The following is a 9,326-nucleotide window of genomic DNA, read 5'->3' as shown; positions in this document are numbered from 1 at the left end:
CCAAGGGAGAGGCTCTAGAAGCTCTCACACAAACAGCAGTTGCTTTGTCAGGGAGATGTATGCTTTCTCCCATTTTTGACCGAAGATTTAGGAACTTTGCAGATATGTAAAGTTGAAAGCCAATCTGGGAGGTAGTTTGATTTAAAAAAAGAAAAAAAAGAAAAGAAAACAACGCTTCCCCCCACTCCTTCCCCACCCCGTCCATCCTGGTACTAAGTATTTCTAAGCCTTTACCCTCCAACAGGCTAAAAATTCCAGCCAGAGAAATCCCCTTCTAAAGCATGCCACGCTCTATTTGGATGCCCAGTTTCTTTCCTGGGGAATTATTATGCTAACTAAAGTAGGTAACCCAGGTCCCCTGTACAACTGTATGTGTTTGTATTTAATGTAGCCAGATTCTGTTACTCTGTGCTGTCTTACTATTCTATGGAAGAAACAAATCTTGAAATCTGATCTGCCAAAAAGAGAAGAGTCTCAATTAAATTTATTTCAGAATACAGGCTCCAGGGCTTGCCAGCAAAAGAATAACAGCAGAAGTGAAAAATGCATGTTTTAAACACACCTCTGACAGTTTGTATATTTTATTCCTGATGCGAAATGCCATCTTACTGTGCAAGTGACTCATGTACTGGAATGTGATTACTTCTAAAACCATCATACGCACCTTTTGTACAATCAAGGACTTGTACAGAGCTGTCCTCTAATGGTGTGCTTCTCCTCACAAAAAACAGGTGTCATCCTGTCAGTCAGAAAAGGCAGCATGGGTAGAACCTTCTGCCTAGCTTGCTACTTACCTATACGGACCCCATCAGGGTCGTAATTGAATATCTGCAAGTTGTGATCACACAAATGAACAAAAATGTCATTATTTTGGACAAGATTCCCCAGAACACGCTATCTGCATTACACCACCCCAGCTTAACTGTCCAGTTAAATTGGGTTCTGGGCCAAGTGAATCTGGCTCTTTATCCTGTAGCTCAAGGGATATCAAACTTGTCTGATCAGAAAAATATCATTTTAAGGGTCACTAATATAAATAGTGACAGGCCAGTGCAAACCAAGATGTTAATGGAGTTATTCAAGACGTGCACCCTTGTAACAGACTAGTTTGGCCCACTTAGGATTAACAGAGGGCCAAATTCTGCGCTCAGTTACGGAAGTGTAAACACGAAGAAACTCCACTGAAGTAAATGGAGTTGCTCTGTATTTACACTGAGAAGTGAGGGCAGAGTCTGTCACACCATGTGTAACTAGCTTGCATATTTTCACTCTCCAGGTTGAGTGAAGTATGCTGCAGTAAACTGCCTCAATAAAGAAAAAAACTTGTTTTTGTCACATTTTCTGTATCAATGCGTAGTGTTGTTAGTAACACAAGCAAGAGCGTTTAAAAGGAGACTCTGCTCCAGCTTTCACAGGCATAAACCCGGAGAGTAACTCCATTGAAGCTAATTCAGATATTGACCAGTATAACCAAAAGCAGAATGCGGCACAATAATTTCATCTTGAATATCTCTTTATCATAGTAGGATGAGTTCATTCCTGGCATATGTCCACTGAGATCAGTGAGTTACTCTCGGGGTAGACTGAGCCCATAGAGTGACTATTGGTGGGCAGGAATCAAGGTAACATTGGAGGGAGAATATTTTAAATTGCTTTTATAGTGCTGCTATTTATAAATATTGCTGTTTCCTTTGCTCTGGTATTACTAGACAGGCCCCATTTGTGGGAATGGCCATTAACAGAATGGACACAAGCATAAAAAATTAATGGATTATTTTACTGGAAATTTACATTTAGGATTACACTGCATTATAGATCAATGTACGCTACATGGGGCTTATTTCCTCAATCTTGGCTCAGGCAAAACGCTCACTGACTTCAGTGTGTAACTTGCTTCAGTAAGGACTGCAGGATCCGGCCCTATGTGGTGCATTCATCTGCAGTGCAGTGTAAAACTAAATGTTAACGTCCAATAAAAATCACTATTTTCTCTGAGTTGGGACCTTGGAATCTCACACACTAAGCAGAGTGGGTTGTGGTGAATTCTTGCAGAACCCTGGATTTTCTCTGCAGAGCTCGATTGCAGGAAGTGGTGCTGATGATTCAGTAGGGAGTACTTTGACGCTGAATCATTTCCCCCAGGATCGTTTCAGGGGGATCGTTTCAGGGGGATTGTTTCTGATGATTGTCTTATGTCCTGTCTGAAAAACACTAAGTGCTTGGCCCCTTAAGGGAGATGGGTTTCATCCCCACCTGTGACAAGTTGAGCTCATGTTCCCAGGAAGGGAGGATGAATAATAATCAAAGAGGTCACGTGATTGACTCAGCCCAGGCTGGAGGAGGTAAGGGAGGAAGGGACAGACTATACTGGGTAGCCGGCCTAACACTACCAGACACCACCTGTCTATGATTTTCTTCCTTGATCATGGGGACTATAGTCCCCAAAGAGCCATATGAAGGGAGCCTGGGAAGTGGCTTTGGCCAGAAACTGGGTGGGTTCTGGAGGGTGAGCAGCTGTATGAGGAAATTCTGCAGGAGTTGGGACAGGACTAGCGTGGCTCCCTGCAGAGTGGAAGCTGGGAATGGAGCCTGTGAAGGGCTTGGCCTGAGGAAGAGCTAGGAGAAGCTGAAGATGGCTGAGGTGAAGGCTATGAGGCAGGCATGCTGATCAGCTTATGAACCAGCAGCAATGGAATAATAAAGCAGATGTTCTGAGGCTGGTGTGGGTAGGTAGCCCCTTTATTGGTTAGCTCCTTGGGGCTGGAGTTTGTAGAAGAGAAGAGGAGGGCTCCGGTACACATCAGCTGTGTCCCCTGGAGTGAGTGAGCAGACAGCCTTGATAGAAGGGAAGATAATATGTGAGTACTGTGGAGAAACCCCTAAAGCTGAAGGAGGAAAGGCTTTCATGAACCACAAGTCAAAGGGTCAACAATGACAGGTAGTTCCTGGGGAGAAGGCTATGGAGAACCTTTGTACTAAGGAGAGGAGGACGCTCAGCAGTGCCCCTGCTGTTGAGGTACGGAGAGCTATCTGCAAACAAAGGGAGAAGTTTGACTTGAAAAGTTTTTTCTCTTTGGACTCTTCCTAGCTCTGAAAGGTCTCCTTAATTTAGCCCTCTGGGCAAATCAATCCATTGGCCCAAGGAATCTGTTTCCAGAGGTGGAAAACTGGGGCGGCAGCCGGGCATCTGACAAAAAGGGACCTACACCCTTGTGTCATAGATGAGTGTAAAATACATACCAGAGCTGATTACTCACTCTGCATGGCTTACTTCCATCTACTGGTTGATGGCATTCCATCCTGCTAAGATAAAGAGGGTGGCTGAGTTTGGAGGGGTCTTACTCAGTGTTGAGTGCTCTTCTAAGCTTGGCTAGTTAAAATGCCAAATTCATATTGTATCGTGTTAAGTGGGCAACATGATCCTTAGAATTACTGAGCACCTGCAGTTCCTGTTGAACTCAGCATTTTCTGCTACTGCTCAGTGCCTCTAATGATCTAAGCATCAGTATCTAAGTCTGAAAACTTGATTTAACTGTGGGAGGTTTTTTTTGTCTGTGCGAATGTCAGAGGTTGCACAGCTGGTGTGCAACTGAGTTCTAACACCCACTTTCCCTTTCACTAATGAAGTATGCATGTGTGAACAATATCTATGGATTTTATTTCATTCAACTTGTAGGAGACAGCACATGATGATATCACTTAGCAGAAAGAGGAAATCTGCTTGATGCTGACTCATCTCTACAAATCCATTTCAGAAGCCTGCTATCAGTAGACAGAGCTTTTAGAGACTGAGGCAGTAATCAATTTTTCTGTGTTTTAAGTTTGAGAATTTTGTGGTCAATATGATCTTATGGGAGTTGATATTTCTGTGATGTAGTTCCTGGAATAATGCAGCTGCATTTTAACTGGTAAATGGCTCAGGAACACTCCTTTCCTATTCCTCATTAGTGGCTTTTACTTGGCGTGTGAGCCTCTAAATTGCTGCTCAGCACTCTAGCCTGATCCAACAGTGGTCTTAAACACATACAGCAAAGCACTTAATGCATCGGGCCAGAGTGCTCTGTAGCAATTTGGAGGATCAAGCCCTAGTTGATTAGAATACCTTGAATAACAAACCCCAACTCAAAAAAGTGGGGAGTTCCATAGGTTTGGGGGTCCTATTTATTTGAGTGAGATTTCATGACCACTGTGAATATACTCATGCCATCCCACAGGAGTCATGGATATTTGGGTGATTATAAAAAATAATACCATAAATGCATTATTAGTTGCTCTTATCCATCATTTGTTCTTTTAAGCTTTAGTCATCCAGTTAGGCAGTAGAGACGATACCATGTCAACTGCATAACCAATAGTAACACAGACTAAGCAGTAATTAGAAAAACTAAATAGTTCTTGAATTTCTCATGTTCACAATTGACCATACTGAAGAGGCCGACACCTATTTAAGTATTTACTAGTGGCTCATGAATACATGTTCTTGGAAGTTGGGATAAATTTATAAACATAAGAGGAAGAAGGGGTAAATTTGCTATAAAGCTCTTAGGCTTGATCTACGTTACATAAATTCTTCAGTATAACTACATCGCTCCGGGGAGTTAAAAAAAAAAAAGTTAATACCCCTGAGCGATGTAGTTATATCAACCTGAACCCCCTGTTGCCTGCACACTTCAGGGCACCCCACCTTTACCTTCCATGAAGAAGAAGTAACCTAGTTCATTTAGTCACTCCCACCCCTTACCAGTTCCTAGGGCTCAGGGCATAATCTTCTGAGAGTTTGTGGGGCCTCTCTATTTATTAACAAAAAGAAAAGGAGTACTTGTGGCACCTTAGAGACTAACCAATTTATTTGAGCATGAGCATCTGATGAAGTGAGCTGTAGCTCACGAAAGCTCATGCTCAAATAAATTGGTTAGTCTCTAAGGTTCCACAAGTACTCCTTTTCTTTTTACGAATACAGACTAACACTGCTGTTACTCTGAAACCTATTTATTAACAGTTACCAAAACAGAATACATGCACTAAGCATACAATGCTCATCTCTCCCAGTAAGGCAGAGGAACTTTTCCTGGTGGCCAGTCAGGATCAGGTCGTCCAGGGCTCCTCCAGCTTCTGCACAATATGGTTCGCAGGGTGTTGAGGTCTGACAGCTCTGATTTGGGCTGTGTCCTGGAGTTAGGTTCTAAAGAACTTCCCTGTGGACCACAGTTTATATAGTTAAACTTGAGGCCTGCTTAGCTATACTGTAACCAAAGTTCTACAAACCAGTATTTTTCATCAGTCCTAGCCCATTACAAAAAAGTCTTTAACCAATCATTTCCCCCCACTTAAATTGGTTTAAATCTTGCAAAATTAGTTACACATCAGACAGAAACAAAGAACCAGACAGAGGCCATACAGATAAACGATAGAGAAGTGGGGACCATAAAGGCAAAACAATAGAAGTGTAGATTTCACAATTACAGTTCAGTGGTTTCTTGCCAGACAGAATGCTATCAAACAAATTTTTCTTTAAAAAGAAAAGGAGTACTTGTGGCACCTTAGAGACTAACCAATTTATTTGAGCATAAGCTTTCGTGAGCTACAGCTCACTTCATCGGATTAATTGGTTAGTCTCTAAGGTGTCACAAGTACTCCTTTTCTTTTTGCGAATACAGACTAACACGGCTGTTACTATGAAACCATTTTTCTTTAAGGATCTTAAGATCTGTTTCTTTATCTGGTGATGGTGGGTACTATTAGGATGGGAGCTCCTTCTTAACAGCTCAATATTAGATTGTTTTGATGTAACTTATATGGAATGTGAGGATGTGACTTTCTGCTTCTTAGCTCATGGCTACTGCTGTTCTAATGTGGCTGCTGCTGCTGCTTACAAAAGAAAAAGGCTTCAGACCTTGCACCCCATGTAGGCAGCTCTATGTTGGCAGGAGAGCCTCTAACAGAGACAAAGTTATTAAGCTGATGGGAGTGCTCTCTCCTGCTTAGATTGTCTTCAGCAGATGCACTACAGCGGCCTAGCTGTGCCAATGTAAATTTGTAGCGTAGACCTGCTCTTAATGAAAAGCTTTATTGAATTTAAAAGGGTTGAAACCAGTAAGAGCCTATAGAAATTCAGTAGGGCTCTATAGAATTTGATATCCTTCCAATAAGTATTTTGAACTGTCCTTTAGGGATCTAAGGCAGGGAAGTAACAGTCTAATTATAAAAACCCAACAACCTGTAGAAGCTTTCTCATTCCTATTAAATTCTATAGGACTTTCCTATTAGCAATATTAATAGCAATGCATAATTCCACCAGCTCTATTAGTAGAGATGAGCAGCTTGTTAGAAATGCAAGCTCACTTCTTCACTATACCCTTTTTAAAGGCTAGGCCTAATTTAAACAATATTATTGATGGGGCATTTTTTCCAGTGGTGGTGGTTATGCTAACTGGGAATGTTGTTCCCCTGAGTTTTGGGAGAACTATTCCCTGAAAGTGTGATATTTTAAACTCCAATTTATCAATTTTTAATCAACTTTTGAGTCTAAATATATCTTGACAGTGGTAATGCCATGTGACATGTCTGATCTAGGAGCCAAAATCTGACAAGAGTGCACCAAATAGCCACATTGCAATTTCCTCTAAAGAAGAGAGGAGAAAAAGGTAGAAGGAAACTTCAAAAAGCACAAAACATTAGCTGGAGGCAGGAAGAAATGAATAAGGAGGATTATCAAAATACAATTCTTCCTTCTTGTAAAAACAAAAATAACCTCCTTCCCCCCCTCCTCAGAAAACCCCAAATCTATTGAGATTCAGTTGTTTCCCCCCTTATTTCATAATAGCTCTTAAATTAAACCCTTTGAAGGCACCAGCAAACTGTTCCCCCACCCTCCTGGAGTAAGAGGGGAAGAACTCTGACTGATGCTCCAAATAAGCCATGGTGGTGGGAAAGCCATAAGGCCAAGGATAGCAGTTCCAGAGTGGGAAGGCCTGGGTTATTGATGAGGAAGGATTTCTTGAAGAGGCATGTTCTAAGGAGGGGTTAGAAGGTGGATGAAGATGGGGGAACTGCTCTTGTTCACACTTGTGCTTGCTGAACAAACACAAAATGCAGAAAATTCTAACATTCATTTTTTTTCTTTTCTATTGCTTGGGACCTAAGGTACTATCTTTCCTGAAGCAGGACTCCCTTATCTAAGTTATCGCAGGTAGTTCATTAATGCACTGAAAAAGAGTCCTTGAAAGGCAAAGACTAGCCCACGTTACAATGAAGTGTACATAGTGGGTTAAATATTTTTTAAAACCCCCACAAACTTAAAATCAAAAGTCTAGCATTAAAAGCTGGAAAAGTTGGTTATGCCTTTCATGGATCTCAATAGCTTTCAGTGTCTGTTACAAGCAATATGTACAAGAAACAGCAGAGGTGAAGCAGTGAAACTTTTAGGCTAGCAAGAAAGGAGTTTCAGTAATCTCAGTCAGACGTCACAGAGGAATGAAAAGGAGCTTCAAATAAGCCTTGGCTTAAATAAGAACATACTTTGGCAAACTTACACAAAATGATTACAGACATGCTTGACCACTCTATTGACATGTTGATCTAATTGCTGAACACTGTTCAAGTGGCCACCGGCTGCTGCTAAGCATCTTTGTTTCTCCAGCAGGAGAGAAGAGTGGCTGGCTGCTCATTAGGGCCATGTCTACACTACGAAAGTACTCCGATTTTACAGAAGTCGATTTTTGGGAACAGATTGTATAAAGTCGAGTGCAGGCATCCACACTAAGCACATTAATTCAGCGGTGTGCGTCAACCATGGCAAGCATCAACATTCCGAGCGGTGCACTTTGGGTAGCTATCCCACAGTCCCCGCTGCCCATTGGAGTTCTGGGCTGAGCTCCCAATACCTGATGGGGCCAAAAATTTGTCGCAGATGGTTATGGGTAAATGTAGTCAGTCAACCCTCCCTCCCTCCGTGAAAGCAACAGCAGACAATCATTTCGTGCCTTTTTCCCTGGATTGCCCAAGCAGATACCATAGCACGGCAAGCATAGAGCCCATTCAGCTCACCGCAGCAGTTATGACCATTGTAAACACCTCGCGCATTATCGTGCAGTTTTTGCAGAACCAGCACCTGAAAAACCAGGTGAGGAGGCGACAGCAGCGCAGTGATGAGGACATGAACACAGATTTTTCTAAAACCACGGTCCCCAGCAATTTGGAGATCATGGTGTTACTGGAGCAGGCTCATGCCGTGGAACGCTGATTCTGGGCACGGGAAACAAGCACAGAGTGGTGGGACCGCATAGTGTTGCAGGGTTTGGGATGATTCTCAGTGGCTGCGAAACTTTCGCATGCGTAAGGGCACTTTCATGGAACGTTGGGACTTGCTTTCCCCTGCCCTGAAGCGCAAGAATACCAAGATGAGAGTATCCCTCACAGTTCACAAGCTAGTGGCAATAGCCCTGTGGAAGCTTGCAACGCCAGACAGCTACCGGTAAGTCGGTAATCATTTTGGAGTGGGCAAATCTACTGTGGGGGTTGCTGTGATGCAAGTAGCCAACGCAATCATTGAGCTGCTGCTATCAAAGGTAGTGACTCTGGGAAATATGCAGGTCATACTAGATGGCTTTCCTGCAATGGGATTCCCTAACTGTGGTGGGGCTATAGACGGAACCCATATCCCTATCTTGGGGCCGGACCACGAGGGCAGCCAGTAGATAAACCACAAAGGGTACTTTCCAGTGGTGCTGCAAGCACTGGTGGATCACAAGGGACGTTTCACCAACATCAACATGGGATGGATGGGAAAGGTTCATGATGCTCATGTCTTCAGGAACTCTGGTCTGTTTAAAAAGCTGCAGGAAGCGATTTACTTCCCATACCTGTTGGGGATGTTGAAATGCCTATAGTTATCTTTGGGAACCCAGCCTACCCCTTAATGCCCTGGCTCATGAAGCCATGCGCCTGGACAGTAGGCAGGAGCTGTTCAACTATAGGCTGAGCAAGTGCAGAATGGTGGTAGAATGTGCATTTGGACATTTAAAAGCACACTGGCGCAGTTTACTGACTCGCTCAGACCTCAGCAAAACCAATATTCCCATTGTTATTGCTGCTTGCTGTGTGGTGCACAGTCTCTGTGAGAGTAAGAGGGAGACGTTTATGGCGGGGTGGGAGATTGAGGCAAATCGCCTGGCCGCTGAATAAGCGCAGCCATTAGAAGGGTGGTTAGAAGAGCACAGCAGGAAGCGGTACGCATCAGAGAAGCTTTGAAAACCAGTTTCATGACTGGCCAGGGTACCATGTGACACTTCTGTTTGTTTCTCCTTGATGAAAACCCGCCCCCCTGG

The sequence above is a fragment of the Lepidochelys olivacea genome (genome assembly GCF_965140295.1).
Source record: "Lepidochelys olivacea isolate rLepOli2 genome assembly, chromosome: 3".
NCBI lineage: Eukaryota > Metazoa > Chordata > Testudines > Cheloniidae > Lepidochelys > Lepidochelys olivacea.
This window is presented reverse-complemented; position numbering follows the sequence as displayed.